Here is a 25,579-nt window from a genome sequence, read left to right on the forward strand (position 1 = left end):
AAAAAAAAAAAACTCTACCTTAGAAATAAGTGTTTTGAGAGGCCTCTTAGTGCACCCAAAATGAAACTCATGTATTATACAATCACAAGCTACCTAGCGTGATTTTTTAGAAATCCACAATGCTTCCAGAAATGAGGCTCCAAGTTCTCATGTTGAAGAATTCTTCAGGTGCCTGCACGGCCGTCAGTGTGTAATTTGAACCGAAGTAAGGAGAAGTCCATTCTTGCAAAGAGGCAAGAAACTAAAAGACTCCTACATGGATTAGATATAGAATTAAAACAGTATTAAAATAAAAAGTGAAAAAGCAGTGCTGCAGGTACATTATAAAATATAAGGAAAGTAACGTGAACAGAAGTCCAGATAGCGCTCAAGAGACTCCTCAGGGGCTAGAATGATGAGTCAGCTGCCAAGAGCTCCATCTGCTCCTCAAGAGCTCACAGTGGGGCAGCCAGCTTATAATCGCCTCTCACTCCAGTTCAAGGGACCTGTTGCCCCTTCTGGCCTCTGTAGCTACCAGGCAGGAATGTGTCACACAGATATACGTGCAGACAAATCATCCATAAACACACAAATAAACATATAAGAGTAAACACAAACGATGGATACTGTGTAATGCGATCTGAGAATTACTCCTTGTTCCTAAAGACCGTAAAAGAGTCTTGGCTTTCTTTCTTTAGATGTTGGATGAGGTTACTACCAGCACATGGATAAAGCTATGATATGCTGATTACTGATGTACTGTCAGCAACACTGGGGTCAGTGGCATGGTTGTTCAAACGGCGAAGAACCCATCCTAAACCTTCAAGCAAGACAATAGGACTGTGAGCTGGAATTACATGGCTGCTGTTCTCTTAGGAAATTTATTATCTATTCAAACATTTTAAGCTGAAGGACTGGAAAGAGCATCAGGAGTGAAGGAGACCAGGGAAAGCAGAGGAGGATGAAAGGCAAGTGTGCCAGCCACCAAAGGCTCCCCTATGGAGACAGGAATTCCCTTTCCCTAGAAAGCAAACCCCTGTTTACCAAAAATGCCATTAATGTACCTTGGTAACATTCTTTTTTCTCAGCAGATTAGGAGTCTTCCTATCTGCTATAAAATGTCTTCAGACTGATATGATCTCTGACTTATGTATTGACTCTTCAATCAAAAAATATTTTCAGTAATGAAATGGGTAATAGCAAGACGGCGGAGAAAACTCCTTGACTGAATGAGGACCTGAAGCCACAGGTCCACAGAAGCCACATTTGAAAATATATAATTTAAAAAGGGGGGGATTGGATACGGTGGCAAAGATTATAAACTTACCATTCAAGATACTATGATAGGCAGATCCCTGAAGCTCACTGGCCAGGTGGCCTAAACTATTTGGCAACATCCAGGCTATTAAGAGAGGGTCTCAGAAACAAGGTGGATAGAACCTGAGGGACAATAGCTAAGCTCTGACATCCACATGCATGTCAAGATGTGTCCCTGCAACTGTGTGCAACCTCTGTGTGCGTGTGTGTGCACATGTGCGTGCGCGCATGCACACACACACACACACACACACACACACACATGCATAATATAAAAGACATGGTCCTCACAGTTATAAGAAGGTGACCACACATTGTGATCTTATTGTTAGAAACAATTATTATATGTAAAAGACTCCAGAGTACTAACCATCATACTTATAAGGAATCTCCATTAATATACCATTTTACATCTTCTTTCCACCTGTCAGTACACTCTAACTTTTCAAAATTAATTCACCATCTTTTCATTAAGAATTAAGTAAGAAAGTGCATTTTTGGTTAAGAATTTAAGAGAAAAAAAGGTATAAAAATCCTGTCTAAAAGAACTGCAGGAAAAAAATGGAGAAGAGCCTGAGGGAAAAATGGCCCAGTGACTGGCCCAAATCGGGATCCATCTCAAGGGGAGCCTCCAAGACCTGACACTATTACTGATGCTATGGTGTGCTTACCAACAGGAGCCAAGCATGGCTTCCTCTGAGAGGCCCAACAAGCAAGTGACTGAGACAAATTCAGATACTTATACCCAATCATTGGATTGAAGTCGGGGACCTCTGTGTTTGAATTAGGGAAAGGCTGGAGGAAACTGAGGCGAAGGGTTACCCCAAAGGGAGACCAGCAGTCTCAACGAACCCAGACCCCTGAGATCTCTCAGATACTAAGCCACCAACCAGGCAGCATACAGGAAAATTTCTCCAAGGTCCTGGACACATCTCCAAGCCTCCGGCAGGGGACTGCCTGGAGTGGCCTCAGTGGGAGATGTGCCTAACCCTTGAGAGATTTGAGGCTCCTGGGATGGGGAGGCCTGGCAGGGGTCAGTGGGTGCATGGACATCCACTCAAAGACAGGGGAGAAGAGGGATGAGATGAGGAACTGTGAGAGGGTGGGCTGGTAAGGGAGGAATGCCTGGACTTAAAAAAAAGTAATAAAAATAAATTAAAATAGATAAGTAAATAATTTACTTTAACACAATTAGAAAGGACCACTGCCAAAATGGAAAAACCAACATTACTATCTAACAGCCATCTACGCTCTGTTTCAAACACAGGTGAAAGACTAGTGAGGCTCCTGGCCAATAAGAATCAGGTCCAAGGACTGACATCCATTGCTTGTGTCGCATAACTCATTCTTTTATCTACTTTATCAGGCAACCAAAGGCTACTCGTGAAGCATCTCAGTGTAAGTAATTAATAAAAGCAACACTCAAACAATTGTGTGTTGACTTTAAAACAAGAGAACTAAAAGAACTGAAAAAATAAAATTCCCTGTAAGTTAACAGCAACGGTAGCAATAATTATTCTTGTCATGATGATGATGATGATGATGGTGGTGATGATGATGAGGATGATGATGATAAGGTTGGCCTTAACAAAGAAGATGCTTTGTTAATTTAATTACTTTTTTCCTACTTACTAATTTAATATCAGAAGCTGAGTCACGTTTGCATTCAATAAAATTGATTTATTAATTTCCTCTAATCTTAGAAATTACTGAATAAAGCCCCTCATATAAACCACTCTTATCCTTCACTCTACAAATTCTAGGATGACTTTATTTCTATTAAAAGCATTTCCCCCAAATTGGAATTTTAATTATAAATGTGGCAAAAAAGAAAAAATGACCATCAAAGGTACCAGGCTTTGCATCATAAAAAAGCCTACTTCTTTGAAATTCACACAGCACAGGGACATTTAATACACACAACCAACAGACACTTCAGATTTTTTCATGATTACTGATTTGTTCAGTTTGGAAATGTATACACTTGGAAAAATGGATTTTGGAAAATAAAGATAATCACATGGAATAATGGTATAACGTTGGGGACGGTGCTTTTATGGGTTTTCTCAATGATTATACCCAGTCAAGAGTTTGCTTACTGACATGTATTCAGATTCAAAGATGGCCATTGGAATAAAATCTCGCTAGCTTACTGTGTGTGTACGTAGGTGAATGTATATGCACTGAGTGTGTGTGTACTCCCCAGGAAACATAACACAGAAGAGTCAACTTCGATGGCAATCTATATATGAAAATTCTGAAAGATTATCACTTTTACCTATCAACTGAGGCTAAGATGTTGACGACAAACTTGGGAAACATACAGTTGATGTAGGATCAAATGGTATACCTCTCCTAGGACTAAAATTGTAGAACTATACAAACTCTATGAGGGAGTTGATACTCTTTGAAGGTGTCTCCATTTCTAAAAAAAAAAAAGAAAAAAAAGTTGTGGCAAGGGACTCACCAGGTAAATGTCATACTGTTAGTTCAGTGTGTCACTGAACATCTACAAGTAACTTCTATGTTGTCTCTAAGGCTGATATTAAAAAAATAAATAATGTCACTGTTCTGTACGAACACCAGATTCTGTGCATCATCCCACTAAAATCACCTAATAAGATAGCATGTGTTTGTAGTGCACTGTTAAGGACATCAGAGGCTGCAGAAGTACATGTGTGGTACTGTCCACATCTCGGCGTACAAGCATGCGCGTGTCACACACATATAAACTCCAACCCCCCCTCCCCCAGATATTTCATAGGACACAACCAAAAAGACAGCTTGAAGCCCTTTGACTTCTGAAATTCTATTCATTTTTAAGTTTCACTTTGTGAGTTTCTATCTTTTCCCTGAATAAAAACAAACCTGCCTGATGACCCAGAAGGTATTGAGTGAAGTCTATCTCATATCCATATGGAAATAACTCTCTTATACCCATCTTGTTACTAGTGTATCTTATTACTTTTAATTATGGGATGCTAAAGATCACATCCAGTATACTATAAATAAGTAATAAAAACTTCTTGTTGAACAATAGCAGGAATGAGTTTAGTGTTTAAATTAAATGAGGCAGAAAAGTTTACCAACAGATCTTATAATATGAGAAATTTGAAAATCATCACTCATTTAACTATCACATTAACATTGGGGCTAAGTTTTCTTAAAGGTACTAATGATGAGGGGACTAATTCACTGCAGTATTAAGTCTTTAACCAGGATTTCATTTATAACAAATGGAGGGTCCAAGGTGATTACCACTCATGCTGATGACACTGTCAGTGTCTAACACTACACAATTCGATTTCTTCTGGAAGCCAGATAGTTCATCCATGATGGTCTTTGAGGTACAACCTATACAACAAGGGTAGGGACAAAGCAGGCCCCTCTGTCCTGTAGCAGCATGGGGTGAATCTGTGAGATGGGACCGGAGCTGGTGGGAACGACCAGAGACAGCACAAAATCAATGTCCAGCTGAGCCCATGCTTTCTGAACTAAAAGTCAAGACAAGTGATCCAAAGCCAAGAAATGGAGTAAGTCTCGGTGTCTGCCCTCTGTGTCATTGTGTAATGAAGGCAAACTCCTTGTGTGCACGCACCAGTCCATGCTTAATTCAGCAACCCCTATGGTATTTTTTAGCTCTCATACTTCCCAATTATTTGACTCTAAAGGGAAAGGTATTTTTTCCACGTGGAAAGGTTTTCATGAGAGAATGAGACAAGGGGGAGGGACGAGAGAGAGAGGAAGAGTAGAAGAGGAGAGGAGTAAAGGCCAGCCATGAGCACGTGGAGGGAAGTGGAGAGGAGAATAGGGAGAGAAGTGAAAAGGGGAAGAGGGGAAGATGGAGAGCAGGAGAGGAAAGGATAAGTTTTAATTACACTAATCATATGCAGCAATAATATCCAATTATGCAAAAACCCATACAAGAGCAACCATGAAACTAGTCTCGCCAAATGGCTCTATACATCAGAAGTCACTGGAGACAGGTTTTATACTTCCCTGGCTTATTCTTTTCCCTTTACCTTTTTGTTGTTTGTCAATGGTGATACTTGGTTTTGTTTTAAGACAGGGCCTTTCTATGAAACTCAACTGTTCTCCCCATTCCTCTGCCCACAAGTGTTGTGTTTATGCACAAACTACCATGTCCACCTCCAGCATCCCTCTATTTAGGCACACTCATGCACTGCTTATGAGAATGTAGGTCATGCCAGTCAGATAGGTTGGTTAACTAGTGACAAGAAGTTTAACTGAAGCAGGCAGTGTAACTTTCCCTCATTTCTCTGGAAAAGGGGGCTTTTATGATTGTTTAATTTCTTAACCCTACAATGTTTTGGGTACCATTTAAGGCTCTTCCTAGAAAATGATCCACAATGTACTATCACCCACTAAAAAGAGTCAGGGATATTACTAAAATTTCTTTTTTTAATTTACTAAAATGCATTAAATAAGATTAGTTATACAATGAGACTTATACTATAATGGTCAAACATTAATAAATTCAGCTATAATGATCAATATCAAACAACGTCTTTTTTATTAAATATACCCAGAGTTTCATGTGTGTGTGTGCATGTGTTCAATCATGTGTGTGCTCACATGTGTGTGTGTGTGTGTGTGTGTGTGTGTGTGTGTGCGCGCGCGCACGTGCTCAGGTGTGCCTGTGTGTGCTCAGGTATGTGTGGTTGCCTGTGACAGTATGTATGTGTTTCTTTAAATATTTTTCATGGGAGCTGTGAGCTCATTCTGCCCCCACTTTCTTACAAGCATTACTATATAGTTTTTAAAATCCTTCTAAGATCCATAATCCTATTGAATCAGGAATAAGAACATGTATTTAGTTTCAGGCAAACAATTGTTCGACAGAAGCCCCTTCAATTTTTAATTATTCCCTCTTTCCTCTCCAGCTTCACTGTTATTCTCTGATTTCTAATCTTGAAAGCCAGTCAGGGAACATTATTTATGTTACATTCAATGAGGAGGGAAAGAAGAAAAGGCATTTTTATTCAGGACACTAACACTAACCTTGAAATGTTATTTTCTGAACATTTGTTCTGCTCACTGAGCAAATTTTAGTCTTCAAGTCAGATGTCTAAATACAGTGCTTAAGCTCTGCTTAGAGGCTAAAAATACAGACTTCTGCACAAGGTGATGGTTACAAAGGAAGGTGTTTAGAATATGGTTCAATGGGAGCTAAGGTAATTGAACCTCAACTACATAGTTCAAGCCAGAAGAATTCCTCATCTACGCTGAAGCTTTGGAGTCAAATCTTAGCTATTATTCTCTGAAATGTGTTTTACTTAAAAGGAGAATCAATTAAAGAAGAGGTTTCCTGAAACTCTTCACTGGGTCCTCAGTTTGATCACCCTAAGTCATGGGGTCCATTGTCAATGTCTCTCTCTAAAAGAGAATAGCTACAGAAGCAGGCTCGGAAGACATACTCAGTCTACAAGCCCTGCTGGCTACAAAGCCCATGTGAAAATTGTCTCCCCTTAAGAAAAATCTATGAGCACAAGTCAAAGAAGTTTGGACGACCAGCATCACCAAATAAAGCCAATCTGTCACATAGAGAACATGGCCCATGCAGGAAACACATATCCCCTGACTGTGTCAGACTACTGTTCAGTGTCTTAGGCATAACCAGCCCAAAAGCAGAAAACCAAGAAAGCAGACATGAGAACAGCACAAAGCTGCCTGCAATGAGGAATCCTGACGTTCTATAAATGGAAAAGATTTCAATGAGTGAAAGTGGAATGGAGGTGTGCTCTTGAGTGAATTGTGCCCAGCACTATAAAGACAAGTGATGACAGTAATTGTTTCTAATCCAAATAAATGCTCACGGAACATGTCTCCTCATGCTGCCCTGCCTTGAAGGCTTTATTTAAGTGCCAGGAAGAGTAACTGACGGGGGTACTTCCTTCAAAATTATGTGCTGAATGGGGAGCTCCTTTCTCACTTCCCCTTTCATATGATTTTTAACTTATCAATGATTTTAAGGGGTGTCTACATTATTTCCTTCAATCTCTAAGAATTCCCCTTTCAACGCTCAGAATTCCCCCTGTTAAGAGAGTACAAAGGAGATAAGTGAGAAGAGAACCACGAGGCACTAAGTTAATCTCACAAAACAGTATTCGAATAATTTATACAAATCACATATGTTAGCCATTGTGAAACAAGTTTCTAGAAAATATTTGTTCTTGTGAAATGGGCAAATATGAGCGCACACACACACACACACGCACACACACACACACACACACACACACACACACACACACACATATATAAATTTTGGCCAACCTTTTGTATCATCTTCATCATAATGTCATTGGGATAAAATCAGAATAAACAGATTTTCCTAAACATTTCCCTCACCATTACTCTATAATAATCAATGCATTTACTTTTCAGTAAGAACAAGAGTAAAACTGGTGATCTGGAGTTAGAACAGCTAATATAGGGTGCAGAGCCAGATATCTACAGATTCTGCTGATGGTGTTGTATCAAGTGTATTTAAAAGATGGTTGGTTCATTTGAATACTAATTTATAAATAAAAAGTAGGGCGGTTTACATGGAGACTTAGTTCTGCTTCATGGAAGGCTGGATTGAATTCCTGTATATGTCACCACTCAAGTTCAATATATCTCAAATTTATTCTTTTTTAGATCACAAGAGAGGGGTTTTAGAAGACTCCAGAACCAATTTTCTCATTGTCCTGACCCTGGTTTTCAGAGTAGAGCTCCCACTTTCACATTAGAGCCACCTCTGCTAAGCCATTAAGTGTCCAGTTGGAAAAAAATTTTTTTTCTTTCTTGAATTACTAATTGTCTCTTCATAGCTTTCAAAGTGACTTTATAGAGTCAATGTGAAATGCATAAAAGATAATATATCTTTTTACATGCACAAATTTACAATGTCCCTGGGCATTTATTTCAGTATGGAAATTTCTGATATTTTAAAGTCAATTTAGGGGAGGGAAGCTGAAGAAACAACTTATAGAATTTTAAACACTTCCCTTTTACCATGTTTCATAAGAGGCATGTCTAAACCGAGATGTGTATAGATAAATATGCCAATCCCTGAAGATTCTAGACCACAGACATTCTAGAGAAATGTCTGCCGTATACACAGGAGATGCCATTTCCTTGTTTTGAGTTACTACTGTGGAAACAGCACAATAAAGAACTTGGTTGCACCGTAAGCTATTTATACTATTTAACCCCTTCCCAGAGACTGCTTCATCCATTAAATTCTTCATGGTTTTAACAAAGTGGTCCACTCAGTAACTTTGTTTCAATGCCAGCCAATTGTGAAGAAAAGAAACTCACCTTTGAACTATGCAGGCAAACATTCTGGGCATGAAGCTAAGTTCTGAAAATGATTTTAAGTACCTGAATGTTTATTTCACAGACCAGGGGGTCCGAATGCAGGATTCTGGCTCTACATGCATACCTGGCATTCGGTATGTCCAGATCTCATTTCATAGAGCTTAAAAATGGAGTCAACATGAACATACATGTGAAATCCAGAAAATATCCCGCAGGGTTCCAGTGACCTTTAGTGTCTACCAGCAGACTGTGACTTCTTTAAATCACTGCATTAAAATAGATGGAGGAGCAAAATGAACTTTGTGGCTGTTCACTTACTTAGTCAACATATATTTATTTGAGATTATTCTAGACTCTTCAAGGTGCAAGAGACATGCTGTCAACAAAGCTAACAAACACCCTAACGTGTCTAGGGTGTTTCTAAAAGATGCAAGACAGACAATAAGGAAAACACCGAGAGTAGAATAATAGGATGTCAGAAAATAGAGTACTGCATACAAAGGGAAACGTGGACTGGTGTCCTGTAGTTTTAAATGCATCGATGGCTGGGTTCAGACAGAAGCTGACTTCTGAGAGAAAGAAATTGCAGAAAGTTAATCTCTTTTCAACAGCGTAAGAGCTACCACGGGCTAATGGAAAAGGCCAAGTGTGGAGTGTCTCTGGGAGCAGTGGAGTAGGGGCGTAAAACGTTGTAGAGGCTAGTGGAACTGTGGCCATCCAAACAAAGGGACAGTTGCTAGGAAACCATGGGTCACAGTACAGGTGCCACAGCACACAGTGCCATGGGAGTCATTGTAGGGCTGTGGATATTGCTGGTGAAAAATGAGGAGCAAGTGTGGGCTATGATCACAGTAACATAACGACTGACTTTTTTAACAGGACCACTTGACCTCTGCTTGAGAACGGGTAGTGTGAAGGGTGTTTCTGAGTGAAAACCAAGAGCCCAACGAAAAGGTCATTTCAAGCAAATCCAAGCAACTGGATTTTGGAGGTATTAGTCAGATAGGTAGCTATTCAGTGACAGGGATACTAGGAAACTGGTCATGTACATCGGAAAGGTTTTTATTATTGTTTTGTTTGTGTGCATGTGCATGTGGGCGTGTGCATGCGCATGCCTGTGTGTGCACACCATGTGAGATTTGGAAACCATAGAAAGGTATCAAGTACCCTCCTGCTTTACTAACATACTAAATCCTTCAAAGCAGAGACCCCTCCTAAACCTGAAGCTCATTTACTTTCAGCTCCACCTCAAACTGGTGTTCTACGTTTTATGTGAGTACAGGGTACTCAGCTTTGGGCCTTGTGCTTGTGTAGCAAGTACCCTTAACCACTGAGCCATCACACATGCCGTATACTAAGGGGAGAAATGAGAAGCGTTTGTGACTGGTGAAGTCTGACTGAGGTGACATATAATGCTTATGACGTCCACAGTTCCACCTAAGCAATTAATGAGCTGTGCCACCACCAACACAAGAAAGGAAAGCAGGATTACAGTTCTACTCCCATCCAGTCCATGAAATAATCCATTGATCATTCGGAAGCATGCCCTTGTACATGTCACATGTTTTATAATGTTCAAGAGTATATATATATATATACATATATATACATATATATATATACATATATATATACATATATATACATATATATACATATATATGATGTATCCTTTCAACTTTATAGAAACAAAATGTACATTTTCACTTACAAATTTTAAAAAATATCAAGATCGATTCATCCATGATAATAGCCCTAATTCATTCATTATCAAAGATATATCAATTTCCGTGAGGCAAAAATACTATAAATCATTTATCTATATTTCAGAGTGAACAAATATCACTCTACTTCTTTGTTCCCACATGAAAGGCTATCGCTAGAAAATGTCTTCCAGTGGAGTTGCTGGTCATCCAATGATAACTCGTCCGCAAGCCTGTGTAAGGCAGATCTCCGTGGGTTTGTGTATCCTTAGTATAGTTTGTGTATATGTAGTATCCTTAGTATCGTCTGAGGCTCTGGTGCCCAAGAGCCGTACTAGGCCTCAGTGTTTGACCTTATGCAGCTATCCAAACGATGGCTGCGTAAAGCTGTCTCACTGTAGAGTTAGTCTGTAAACACTGATTATTTCTATTCTGTTTGGTAATGAGTCGCATACATAAATCCACGCGTATGTGTATATGTAGACGTATGCGATATCTTAAATGTCTTTGTCAGTTTATGTTTTTATTTATAGTTATTCATCACTTTATTTGCTACCAGTAATTTATGACTTTTTGTTAAGAAAACTGTCCCAGGAACGGAAAGATGAGCCTGCGGTTAAGAGCACTGGCTGCTCTTGTGGAGAACTCAGGCTCAGTCCCCAGCACCCACATGGACGCTTCAGTTCTAAGGGATCTGGTGACATTCTGTCTTACAAGGGCATGTACACAGTCCATATGCAGGCAGGCAGGCAACATACTCATACACATTAAACTAATCATGTTTAAAGCCATCTTGTTGCTTTATTTAACATATTCTCCTTTTTCTGTTTTTAGTTTAAGCCTTTAATGGACCCAGAACTACTTTTGTATTTTCATAAGGGAAAAACATGATTTTGTTTTCTTGTCAGCCTTTAATCAAATGAGTTGTTCTTTCCTCCATGATCAGATATGCCACCTCTGTCATGTATTTCTTCTGCTACTCCATTCTGTCTGGATGCTTCCAAGAGGGTTGCTTTGCTGTACACAGTATACGATTGGGTTACTTTTCTCACAACTGTAACAACATGCCCAAAAGCTGAGCTTGAGAAAGGTGTGTTTGTTCCAGCTCACCAATGGACAGCACGGAAGAGGACGTCACGGTGAAGGTACACAAGGCGACCGGTGAGAGAGAGGAAACCTGGCGCTCTCTTTGGTTGCTGCTTTCTAGTCGGTCTGCGATGAAAGACCACGGTGACGTTTGTGATTGGAGTTGGTCTTCCCTGATCAGTGAAACCTTGCTGGAAACACCCTAGAAGCGTGTTGCCTAGGTGACATTCTAGGCAACGACGGCAACAATGCAGATTGACAAGCCTCCAACTGTATTCTGACGTCTCAGGAAGTCTGGGTGTCTGAGGAAAGCATTCTTCTCTTTCACTGTGACTTCTCAAACTTCTGCCTTCTTTCTGGGAGCCTTTACTCCTCACTTAAAACTGAGGTTTTGCTTGGCAAATTACGTCCTCTCGTCTCACACAGGACTTCTGTCACAGTCTCAATGATCATGTTGCCGGATTCACTGTGCAATTTCATGAAAATCAAGTTTCATGACCCCGGCTCTCTCACCCCACAAATGATACCCGAGTCCGTTTGCTTAAATCTTCCTAAAAGACTTTGAGGACTGAGGGTCATTTTTGTCCATGAATAATTTTTTATAATCGAATTCATCCTGACTTTTTCCCCCCCATTTTTGTGTCTATTATTAGTGATCTCTTCTGTAGCGATTTTAAACTCCGCACCGGCCTCTTCTTTTTTCTTGTGTATACACCTCATTATCCGTCTTCCATTTAGCATTCCTTATATGAACGCTGATTATGAATAAATGAATGACACACTGCCTAACCCTCCTTATAAAATGCTGCAACATTTAAATGAGAAATGAAATTCCGTAACAGTGGGAAGCATAAACATACTATCGGCTATTATTCTATTTTACTTCGATTGTGCTAAAATTAGTATGTGAGAAAATGCAGTCAAGAATTACCCGCAATTCTGAGGACTCATTTGGAAAGGAACTATTTAAATAAAGAAGAGGAAGAAAAATTGGCTGAAGTCAGTTTTTTGGGCAGCGGCAAGAATAAAACAATTTTTAAAAAAGGAAGACTAATTTATAAACATATTTTTAAGTCAGACTTATAATTAAGTTTTCTTAATATTTAACTTTAGGCATTATAAAACAACCCTAATCCACTGACTCTTGAAAGGCTTTATTAGAATGTAGAATTTTTTATTTTAGAATGTATTGTTATTACGTGTATATAATATGCTTTTATCAGATCTAGCCCCCATTCCTTCCTCTCTCATCCTCTCGCATGGACTGCTCCTCTCCACCTTAATGCATTATTTTTAATGCACTAAATACTTTTATTGCTACCAGTATGTGCAGGAGGATAGGACTATCCATTGGCGTATGGGCAGCCTACCAGTTACCACATCTCTAAAGATAACTGACTCTTCCTTTCCTAGAAATCATCAACTGCCAATAATTGCCAAGAACATGGGAATAGCCTGTGTTGCCTAGGAGACGGCATTGACCCACACCTAGAAGGGAGGTAGCCCATACCTGGCACTGGCCTTTTTGTTGGAAAGTAAATGGAGAGAGAAGTACAATACTATCATATAGGGTATTAAAATCTATTTAAACTATATAACACATTTTATTTTAAAAAACTTAAACATACTCATCAAGAAATAATTAATTCTATTTACAAAGTGAAACCTTGTTTAGAAAATGAATAGCTTACTACAGTCCAGATAAGTGTCACGCCCATCCAAAATGCTAAGATTCCAAAGCTGTTTCTTGATTGCAAAATGTTCAATGCAGAAGTAAATGCTATAATTGTTGACATAAATAGTCCCTTTCTCCCTTCAAATGGACAACCTTCTAGTCCCATCTGTATATTTTTCTTGTTTCTTCTGTCCCAGTTTTAATGCTGTATTTGTTCTTGCAAGTTACAAATGTGACTAAAGAATTAAAATAATTACCAAAAACTTTGTTAATTTATAAAATGCTTTGCCTTTGTAATTTAAAGTAAGCAAAATGCAATTTCAAAAAAGCAAATAAAATTACTTAAGTGGTTTTCTATTACTTTTATTTGGCTTCTCAAAAAGTATAATTCAGCATTTTCATTTTATTTATTGTAAAGCAGTGTACATATACATGTATGCATATTCACAGGCTTTTACTGAAAGCAGATCATACCTCGTTTTATATAAAATATGATTTAAAGTGCTGAGCACACACCAGCTTCATGACTGTGGCATGCTCACAGGAAAAACTGTACCACGTGGAAATTCGGCCATGTCTACATCTTTGAGCATTCTGAAAATCTCCTGAGACTTTGCTCCCTTTAGTGAAACACCATAGAACCTCCTGATTCTCTGCCCGTTCTCCCAACTCACCCAAAATCAAGGACAGAAAAAAAAAACAATAAATGACACATTGTTTCTGTCTCACTCTTCTTTTACTTCTGCAGACATTTCTTGAGATCTAAGAGAGTATCTATTTTTTTTCTGAAGCCTCCCTCCCATTTTCATTTCTGAAGAATTTACCTAGATCAAATCAGATGTGTGACCCTCCGATTACAAACGCATATGCAAAGATAAATAACTACCCTTTGTCACTTCCTGGCCCTAAAAGTGGTCCAGAAAGAGTGACCTTCCAGGGACACATGGTAATATCTAAGAACATTTTATTTGCTGTGTCAATATGAACAAGTAAGTCACTACATCTGAAAGACGAAAACGAGGGATATGATTGGACACCTACAGTGTATACAAAAAGCCCCAGCAACAAGGAATTTGGTACTTCGATCACCATTGACATCAAGGCCAAGAACACCTGGTCTAGTTCTCATGTGCATTATCCCCTTCTCTACACATCAGAGTCTTCTCAACACAATCATCATGATATTTAATAAGTTCGAAGAGACAACAAGAACATCAACAATCGTAGTGCAACTAACATAGTTGCCAGGCAACAGGAGGTGCCAAACAATAGGAGGCAATTCCAGTTGCCACCCTCGCATTTCGAACACACCGATGCCACATGCTAGCCAACAAACTCGAACTAGAGCTCACAGTTCAAACTCTAATGCAGTTTGCTCTATGCTCTTTTAAAGCCATAGGTGTCAGGACTGTCCCAGGGGAGGAAATGCAAACACGGTATGTTTAAGAACTTGCTCAATTGCCTAAATAGTTGCCTCTTAAACATTTAAATACTCCTCCTTTTTTTCAAAGACCTAGAGCAGCCAGATGATATAAACCTTTGGAACGCCTTGAAGAGGAAACATAAAATTTTGAAATTTGGATAGTTTTTATATGTGCACACATGTGATCATATATATTCAACATATATTAAATGTGTATGGATGATTTCAAGACACATAATCACGGACTTGCTACAAACCCCACAGCAGCAACTTCTCTGAAGTTCTTAAAAGATTTTATTTTCACAGACCTCCACAAGCCCTTGAAGGACAGTGGTCCCATCGCAGTACCAGAAACTTACTCAATGACAACCCTTTCAACGAGAAATGCATATTTCTCAGCGAGACATCCAGTTTGTGTGGCGCTGTACATAATGAGATTGTACAATTACTTCAGTCTTCTTTTTGTTCAAAGACCCACAGCGCAGCTGAAGGCAGTAAAAGCTATCCAATTTTTTCCTTACTGTCTGGATCTGGAATAAATGGTCCGGTTCTGGACAAGAATCTGTTCTTCTGTTTGATCATTTCTTTGCAAGTCCTTATCAGTTTACTCAGAGGAATTAAAGTCCACCACCAATATGCACCTCAGGGTATCAAACATCAAACGCCAACTGCCCCTCCCCATTACTGACAAAACATGCGTTTGGAAAATAAACACGGCGAGATGCTTCACTGCTTTTAATCAGTATAATGAACACCATTAAGCAAACCACAACCACCCAACCCACAGAAGCAAACCGTTTAGTGCGAATTTCTTTCCAGTGGTTTATTTTTCTCTTTAAGCTTTAATTAAAATTAACTATATTTAAAAATCGAGGAGCTTAAGCCTAAGACAGGAGATTTAGCCACAGATTTTTTTTTCAAGTTTCAATTCTGGTGGACTCTCCTTTTGAAAATTCTCCTCTTCTGGAAATAAAATTCGTGAATTCAAATTTCCAGAAAACTTGAGTTACATTTTAATTAACAAGTTTTATTTGTCAAGTGCTATTTCCTAGATGTTATAGGTAAATGACAAATAATTCATAAATATAAAAAAACCTACCCACTAGAGAAATTTTATATTAGCTATATTCATTAATAAAACAAGGGTTATAGTAACAAAGATTCTTACAAAATACTTTATATCCAAAATAATTGAAAATTTTGAAAAATATTTTCACCTTGCCTTTTAAAATTATTAATATCCTAATGGGTTTAGTGTTTTTATTACTTCTACTGAATAAATGAATTATCAAGAAAACAGAAACGGATCTGTAACTATACATCTTAAACATCCCAGTAATTGGGTATAGCATGACATCACTTCAAAATAACTTCATTGAGCAAGATACTCAGCGTCCGACCAAGTCTTTTTTTTTTTTTTTTATTTTTTATTAACTTGAGTATTTCTTATATACATTTCGAGTGTTATTCCCTTTCCCGGTTTCCGGGCAAACATCCCCCTCCCCCCTCCCCTTCCTTATGGGTGTTCCCCTCCCAACCCTCCCCCCATTGCCGCCCTCCCCCCATAGACTAGTTCACTGTGGGTTCAGTCTTAGCAGGACCCAGGGCTTCCCCTTCCACTGGTGCTCTTACTAGGATATTCATTGCTACCTATGGGGTCAGAGTCCAGGGTCAGTCCATGTATAGTCTTTAGGTAGTGGCTTAGTCCCTGGAAGCTCTGGTTGCTTGGCATTGTTGTACTTTTGGGGTCTCGAGCCCCTTCAAGCTCTTCCAGTTCTTTCTCTGATTCCTTCAATAGGGGACCTATTCTCAGTTCGGTGGTTTGCTGCTGGCATTCGCCTCTATATTTGCTGTATTCTGGCTGTGTCTCTCAGGAGCGATCTACATCCGGCTCCTGTCGGTCTGCACTTCTTTGCTTCATCCATCTTGTCTAATTGGGTGGCTGTATATGTATGGGCCACATGTGGGGCAGGCTCTGAATGGGTGTTCCTTCAGTCTCTGTTTTAATCTTTGCCTCTCCCTTCCCTGCCAAGGGTATTCTTTTTCCTCATTTAAAGAAGGAGTGAAGCATTCACATTTTGATCATCCGTCTTGAGTTTCGTTTGTTCTAGGGATCTAGGGTAATTCAAGCATTTGGGCTAATAGCCACTTATCAATGAGTGCATACCATGTATGTCTTTCTGTGATTGGGTTAGCTCACTCAGGATGATATTTTCCAGTTCCAACCATTTGCCTACGAATTTCATAAACTCGTTGTTTTTGATAGCTGAGTAATATTCCATTGTGTAGATGTACCACATTTTCTGTATCCATTCCTCTGTTGAAGGGCATCTGGGTTCTTTCCAGCTTCTGGCTATTATAAATAAGGCTGCGATGAACATAGTGGAGCACGTGTCTCTTTTATATGTTGAGGCATCTTTTGGGTATATGCCCAAGAGAGGTATAGCTGGATCCTCAGGCAGTTCAATGTCCAATTTTCTGAGGAACCTCCAGACTGATTTCCAGAATGGTTTTACCAGTCTGCAATCCCACCAACAATGGAGGAGTGTTCCTCTTTCTCCACATCCTCGCCAGCATCTGCTGTCACCTGAGTTTTTGATCTTAGCCAATCGCACTGGTGTGAGGTGAAATCTCAGGGTTGTTTTGATTTGCATTTCCCTTATGACTAAAGATGTTGAACATTTCTTTAGGTGTTTCTCAGCCATTCGGCATTCCTCAGCTGTGAATTCTTTGTTTAGCTCTGAACCCCATTTTTTAATAGGGTTATTTGTTTCCCTGCGGTCTAACTTCTTGAGTTCTTTGTATATTTTGGAAATAAGGCCTCTATCTGTTGTAGGATTGGTAAAGATCTTTTCCCAATCTGTTGGTTGCCGTTTTGTCCTAACCACAGTGTCCTTTGCCTTACAGAAGCTTTGCAGTTTTATGAGATCCCATTTGTCGATTCTTGATCTTAGAGCATAAGCCATTGGTGTTTTGTTCAGGAAATTTTTTCCAGTGCCCATGTGTTCCAGATGCTTCCCTAGTTTTTCTTCTATTAGTTTGAGTGTGTCTGGTTTGATGTGGAGGTCCTTGATCCACTTGGACTTAAGCTTTGTACAGGGTGATAAGGATGGATCGATCTGCATTCTTCTACATGTTGCCCTCCAGTTGAACCAGCACCATTTGTTGAAAATACTATCTTTTTTCCATTGGATGGTTTTGGCTCCTTTGTCAAAAATCAAGTGACCATAGGTGTGTGGGTTCATTTCTGGGTCTTCAATTCTATTCCATTGGTCTATCTGTCTGTCTCTGTACCAATACCATGCAGTTTTTATCACTATTGCTCTGTAATACTGCTTGAGTTCAGGGATAGTGATTCCCCCTGAAGTCCTTTTATTGTTGAGGATAGCTTTAGCTATCCTAGGTTTTTTGTTATTCCAGATGAATTTGCAAATTGTTCTGTCTAACTCTTTGAAGAATTGGATTGGTATTTTGATGGGGATTGCATTGAATCTGTAGATTGCTTTTGGTAAAATGGCCATTTTTACCATATTAATCCTGCCAATCCATGAGCATGGGAGATCTTTCCATCTTCTGAGGTCTTCTTCAATTTCTTTCCTCAGTGTCTTGAAGTTCTTATTGTACAGATCTTTTACTTGCTTGGTTAAAGTCACACCGAGGTACTTTATATTATTTGGGTCTATTATGAAGGGTGTCGTTTCCCTAATTTCTTTCTCGGCTTGTTTCTCTTTTGTATAGAGGAAGGCAACTGATTTATTTGAGTTAATTTTATACCCAGCCACTTTGCTGAAGTTGTTTATCAGCTTTAGTAGTTCTCTGGTGGAACTTTTGGGATCACTTAAATATACTATCATGTCATCTGCAAATAGTGATATTTTGACCTCTTCTTTTCCGATCTGTATCCCTTTGATCTCCTTTTGTTGTCTGATTGCTCTGGCTAGAACTTCAAGAACTATATTGAATAAGTAGGGAGAGAGTGGGCAGCCTTGTCTAGTCCCTGATTTTAGTGGGATTGCTTCAAGTTTCTCTCCATTTAGTTTAATGTTAGCAACTGGTTTGCTGTATATGGCTTTTACTATGTTTAGGTATGGGCCTTGAATTCCTATTCTTTCCAGGACTTTTATCATGAAGGGGTGTTGAATTTTGTCAAATGCTTTCTCAGCATCTAATGAAATGATCATGTGGTTCTGTTCTTTCAGTTTGTTTATATAATGGATCACGTTGATGGTTTTCCGTATATTAAACCATCCCTGCATGCCTGGGATGAAGCCTACTTGATCATGGTGGATGATTGTTTTGATGTGCTCTTGAATTCGGTTTGCCAGAATTTTATTGAGTATTTTTGCGTCGATATTCATAAGGGAAATTGGTCTGAAGTTCTCTTTCTTTGTTGTGTCTTTGTGTGGTTTAGGTATAAGAGTAATTGTGGCTTCATAGAAGGAATTCGGTAGGGCTCCATCTGTTTCAATTTTGTGGAATAGTTTGGATAATATTGGTATGAGGTCTTCTATGAAGGTTTGATAGAATTCTGCACTAAACCCGTCTGGACCTGGGCTCTTTTTGGTTGGGAGACCTTTAATGACTGCTTCTATTTCCTTAGGAGTTATGGGGTTGTTTAACTGGTTTATCTGTTCCTGATTTAACTTCGATACCTGGTATCTGTCTAGGAAATTGTCCATTTCCTGAAGATTTTCAAATTTTGTTGAATATAGGTTTTTATAGTAAGATCTGATGATTTTTTGAATTTCCTCCGAATCTGTAGTTATGTCTCCCTTTTCATTTCTGATTTTGTTAATTTGGACACACTCTCTGTGTCCTCTCGTTAGTCTGGCTAAGGGTTTATCTATCTTGTTGATTTTCTCAAAGAACCAACTTTTGGTTCTGTTGATTCTTTCTATGGTCCTTTTTGTTTCTACTTGGTTGATTTCAGCTCTGAGTTTGATTATTTCCTGCCTTCTACTCCTCCTGGGTGTATTTGCTTCTTTTTGTTCTAGAGCTTTTAGGTGTGCTGTCAAGCTGCTGACATATGCTCTTTCCTGTTTCTTTCTGCAGGCACTCAGCGCTATGAGTTTTCCTCTTAGCACAGCTTTCATTGTGTCCCATAAGTTTGAGTATGTTGTATCTTCATTTTCATTAAATTCTAAAAAGTTTTTAATTTCTTTCTTTATTTCTTCCTTGACCAGGTTATCATTGAGTAGAGCATTGTTCAATTTCCACGTATATGTGGGCATTCTTCCCTTATTGTTATTGAAGACCAGTTTTAGGCCGTGGTGGTCCGATAGCACGCATGGGATTATTTCTATCTTTCTGTACCTGTTGAGGCCCGTTTTTTGACCAATTATATGGTCAATTTTGGAGAAAGTACCATGAGGAGCTGAGAAGAAGGTATATCCTTTTGCTTTAGGATAGAATGTTCTATAAATATCCGTTAAGTCCATTTGGCTCATGACTTCTCTTAGTCTGTCTACATAACTGTTTAATTTCTGTTTCCATGATCTGTCCATTGATGAGAGTGGGGTGTTGAAATCTCCCACTATTATTGTGTGAGGTGCAATGTGTGTTTTGAGCTTTAGTAAGGTTTCTTTTACATATGTAGGTGCCCTTGTATTTGGGGCATAGATATTTAGGATTGAGAGTTCATCTTGGTTGATTTTTCCTTTGATGAATATGAAGTGTCCTTCCTTATCTTTTTTGATGACTTTTAGTTGGAAATTGATTTTATTTGATATTAGAATGGCTACTCCAGCTTGCTTCTTCTGACCATTTGCTTGGAAAGTTGTTTTCCAGCCTTTCACTCTGAGGTAGTGTCGGTCTTTATCTCTGAGGTGTGTTTCCTGTAGGCAGCAGAATGCAGGGTCCTCGTTGCGTATCCAGTTTGTTAATCTATGTCTTTTTATTGGGGAGTTGAGGCCATTGATATTGAGAGATATTAAGGAATAGTGATTATTGCTTCCCGTTATATTCATATTTGATGTGAGGTTATGTTTGTGTGCTTTCATTCTCTTTGTTTTGTTGCCAAGACGATTAGTTTCTTGCTTCTTCTAGGGTATAGCTTGCCTCCTTATGTTGGGCTTTACCATTTATTATCCTTTGTAGTGCTGGATTTGTAGAAAGATATTGTGTAAATTTGGTTTTGTCATGGAATATCTTGGTTTCTCCATCAATGTTAATTGAGAGTTTTGCTGGATACAGTAATCTGGGCTGGCATTTGTGTTCTCTTAGGGTCTGTATAACATCAGTCCAGGATCTTCTGGCCTTCATAGTTTCTGGCGAGAAGTCTGGTGTGATTCTGATAGGTCTCCCTTTATATGTTACTTGACCTTTTTCCCTTACTGCTTTTAATATTCTTTCTTTATTTTGTGCGTTTGGTGTTTTGACAATTATGTGACGGGAGGTGTTTCTTTTCTGGTCCAATCTATTTGGAGTTCTGTAGGCTTCCTGTATGTCTATGGGTATCTCTTTTTTTAGGTTAGGGAAGTTTTCTTCTATGATTTTGTTGAAGATATTTACTGGTCCTTTGAGCTGGGAGTCTTCACTCTCTTCTATACCTATTATCCTTAGGTTTGATCTTCTCATTGAGTCCTGGATTTCCTGTATGTTTTGGACCAGTAGCTTTTTCCGCTTTACATTATCTTTGACAGTTGAGTCAATGATTTCTATGGAATCTTCTGCTCCTGAGATTCTCTCTTCCATCTCTTGTATTCTGTTGGTGAAGCTTGTATCTACAGCTCCTTGTCTCTTCTTTTGGTTTTCTATATCCAGGGTTGTTTCCATGTGTTCTTTCTTGATTGCTTCTATTTCCATTTTTAATTCCTTCAACTGTTTGATTGTGTTTTCCTGGAATTCTTTCAGGGATTTTTGCGATTCCTCTCTGTAGGCTTTTACTTGTTTATTAATGTTTTCCTGTGCTTCCCTAAGTGTGTTCAGGTCTTTCCTGAAGTCCTCCAGCATCATGATCAAATATGATTTTGAAACTAGATCTTGCTTTTCTGGTGTGTTTGGATATTCCATGTTTGTTTTGGTGGGAGAATTGGGCTCCGATGATGGCATGTAGTCTTGGTTTCTGTTGCTTGGGTTCCTGCGCTTGCCTCTCGCCATCAGATTATCTCTAGTGTTACTTTGTTCTGCTATTTCTGACAGTGGCTAGACTGTCCTATAAGCCTGTGTGTCAGGAGTGCTGTAGACCTGTTTTCCTCTCTTTCAGTCAGTTATGGGGACAGAGTGTTCTGCTTTCGGGCGTGTAGTTTTTCCTCTCTACAGGTCTTCAGCTGTTCCTGTGGGCCTGTGTCTTGAGTTCACCAGACAGGTCACTTGCAGCAGAAAATTTGGCCTTACCTGTGGTCCCGAGGCTCAGGTTTGCTCGTGGGGTGCTGTCCAGGGGCTCTCTGCAGCGGCAGCAACCAGGAAGACCTGTGCCGCCGTTTCCGGGAGCTTCAGTGCACCAGGGTTCCAGATGGTCTTTGGCTTTTTCCTCTGGCGTCCGAGATGTGTGTGTAGAGAGCAGTCTCTTCTGGTTTCCCAGGCTTGTCTGCCTCTCTGAAGGTTCAGCTCTCCCTCCCACGGGATTTGGGTGCAGAGAACTGTTTATCCGGTCTGTTTCCTTCTGGTTCTGGTGGTGTCTTAGGCACAGGGGTCCTGCCGCTCCTGGGCCCTCCCCCACGGGAGCCCAAAGGCCTTATACAGTTTCCTCTTGGGCCAGGGATGTGGGCAGGGGTGAGCAGTGTTGGTGGTCTCTTCTGCTCTGCAGCCTCAGGAGTGCCCACCTGACCAGGCGGTTGGGTCTCTCTCTCACCGGGTCTGGGAGCAGAGAGCTGCTGCGGGCCTGGATCCCCGACCAAGTCTTAAAGGAAGAGCAAGTGACAGTGAGGACAGCACCTGAAAGGCCGCAGAGGTTTTTTGCTTTGCTTTTCCAACACTGCTTATGTGGCCTATGCCTCCATTTAATACTTCACTGCTATTTACTGACCTGTGTTAAAGGTCTAGTCATGAGCAAAAGCTATTCCTAATTGAATTCCCAGTTCCACAACTAACAACATACCCAAGGGCAGCAGATAGCACACAGAGAGTCTTCAACCCTCGTGTCCTCTGCAACACTGTTCCCAATAACAGAATCGCCCTAAAGTGCCTTTCCACTGATTACATGGTAAAGAACGTACAATCTAAACACACAAAGCTGAATTATCCAGCCTTAAAGAGAAAACACATTGCTTGCCATACGTGGACCCATTTACACGGGCCCAGGCACCCGTGTCACACTGTACTAACAAGCCTTGTATTCCTCAAAGCCACACCTCACATTAGAAAGAAAGTTAGCGCATGCTTACTTATTAATGTCCATGGCAACATGAGTTAACTCTAGTAAAATAACTGGGCAATGTTTCACATGACAAGATGGGCCTTATGGACAAATACCCATTACATAATACTCTTCAGAAGCAAGTCAGACACAGACAGAGAAGTACCAGCTGATCCCATTTACATGTGGGAATCTAATGCAGATCATTCATAAAGACAAACAGTAGGATGTTGATGGTGATGGGGCTCAGGGTGCAGAAGGGACTGGAAAGAAAATAAACAAAGGATACAAGATGCCATGTTAGATAGGCATAACTCCAATAGATCATTAGCTTTAAGGTAAGCCAGTTGAACTCTTGAAAACTAAGACTTAGTTTCCAGTGTTCACAAGACAAAACAGTATGTCAAGTAATGTATTTGTCACCCCAGCTTATCACATATGCTATAGAGTAAACAAGTAGTTTCCAATAAAAAAACAAATATAAATTATCTAACATTGCTAAACTGATCTATCATAATAGTGTCACGTTTTAGACAGGAGCCTGGTCGTGCAAAATAAGCCTTGGAACACAGTAGCTGTAGACTGCTCTCGTTGGACTTGACACTAATAATAATTTCTGTTCAGGTTTTTCTTTTCTCTTCGTAGTTCAGTAACTCATAACTTGGGATAAAACTTCAGTGCATAATTCTGATCATCTTACTCGTCTATTCCATATCCCATCACCAAGGATGTCAGACAATATCCTGAGCATGACTTCCTCTCTTTGAAATGTTCTCCATGGTTACCCAAGATTAAAGCCTTTTCTGTCTGTAACAGGCTGTCCTGGGATCCTGTTCTTTTAACTAAATATAATTATCAGTGGCTCAGAAACATTTAAAAATCTCATTAATGGCCACCTAACTATTCTTTTGTCTTGCTAGAACTGGGTGGCTCCTTTATGAATATTACTAAGTAGAGCTCTAGTTGTCAGACAGCTTAGCACATTGACCCTTGGTCCGTGTTACTTTTAAACATTAAGGTGTTAGGTTCACCATGATTTCATGTGTTAACACTGTCCATGTAGATGTGCAAGCAGGGCAGTGTGCACCTGCTGGTGCTTTACACGGGCCCAGGCACCCGTGTCACAGTGTACTAACAAGCCTTGCATTCCTCAAAGCCACACCTCACATTAGAAAGAAAGTTAGCGCATGCTTACTTACTAATGTCCGTGGCAACATGAGTTAATTCTAGTAAAATAACTGGGCAATGTTTCACATGATGAGATGGGCCTTACGGACAAAGCCACAAAGCCATGTGGATGGCTGGTATCTGTTTTAAGGGAAGTCACATTTGCAGCTTGGAAGCTGCCAGCCAAACTAGCTCCTAACAGAAAAACAGAAAACATTTTTATTTGGAATATTGATTAATCAAACAAAAATACTTGGCAGACATAATGAAAAATGTACAAAATGTACCTGTCGCTGTAAGGGATAATAAAAGTATTTACTGCCAGTGACAAAATAAGAGCTTTGAAGTGAAAAAATAAATCTTGAAAATGACATTGGCCACCATGCTATTTTTACAATACTCATACTCTTCAAATGAGATAAATGCTACAGTTAATGTCGGACACTGATGAAATGCTACATAATGAGGTATAATGGCAATTGGAAAATGTGTATAACTTTGGTACAACTATGCATTCTCAAATAGTTAGGGAATGTTGTCCAAAGTTTGTAGAGACAAATAGATTTTAATATAAAAGATATAAAATATTTTTGAAAAGAATCATTGCTTCTGTGTCAGATTCCACACCACAGTCATCCTTTTGAAAATTACCACTTAAATTTGGATTTAATATTGAAGAATATACTTAACTGTCTGGGATATGACTTAAAATACACTAATCGATCTATTTGCTGCAGATTGAACAAAGAAGCCAATAAGAACAATCGAACTGTCTTGTTTTCAGCATTAATTTTCAAACTATAAGCTATATTACAGAAAAGTGGTGTGTATTATCAACATATACATGGTGTTTCTATTTCAGTGCCATGACCGCAGGACACTACACAGTGTGCTTTGTCTCAAGTCAAGGACTCAACCCCGTAGACAGTGGTAGAGTGGTGCGTGCCTGCAATTCCAGCACTTGGCAGATGGGGGCAGAATGATCGGAAAGTCAAGATCAGCCTCAGCTGTGTGGCGAGCTTGAGCCAGCCCAAGATTCTCAAGATTCCATTAGAGAAGCCTACTTGAGAAAACAGACACCAAACATGGCATACAGAGGAATATTTTGAAAAGCATTTAAAAAAGAGAGAAAACAAGCTGTCAGAATAAAGGAGTCTGAAGAAGAGACTCTTCCAAACCCAGGTCTAATGGCTGCTTCTTACTAAGCATGTGTTCCGTCACAAAAGAAAACTACTTATGAGCTCAGACGATATTCTTCCCTTGGTGGCTATTTTGATGTTTTAAAGCAAATCTACAGGCTTAAAATTCTGATGGCATAGATATTTCTTTTTAGCAATATTTCTGTATATATCAAGAGAGAGTCTTGGTCTCCCTGTCAGCAATTGCGGTAACTGATAATGTATCCACTCAGCCACCCAATATTGATCATCATGAAGGCAGAGTGAGATTTTCCTAACTTTTTACAGGATCTAATTTTCAATGAACTTACACAGAGCGACACAAAAATTAAATCTACTATTTGTAATTTAAAATGAAAGCCCTGCTGTTCTTCATTCATTATCCTTAGAGCAGCTTAACAACTCTCCAACAGCATTAAAATATAAAAC

The 25,579-nt window shown here is 39.4% G+C and overlaps 1 protein-coding gene across 21 annotated transcripts in view; it reads right to left on the reverse strand.

Moving 5' to 3' along the window:
* The window catches only part of Hdac9 (histone deacetylase 9), an 862,183-nt gene that overhangs the window by 664,187 nt on the left and 172,417 nt on the right, over window positions 1–25,579 (reverse strand). The window lies entirely within an intron of this gene.

Source organism: Rattus norvegicus, chromosome 6 (genome assembly GCF_036323735.1).
Source record: "Rattus norvegicus strain BN/NHsdMcwi chromosome 6, GRCr8, whole genome shotgun sequence".
Classification (NCBI taxonomy): Eukaryota; Metazoa; Chordata; class Mammalia; order Rodentia; family Muridae; genus Rattus; species Rattus norvegicus.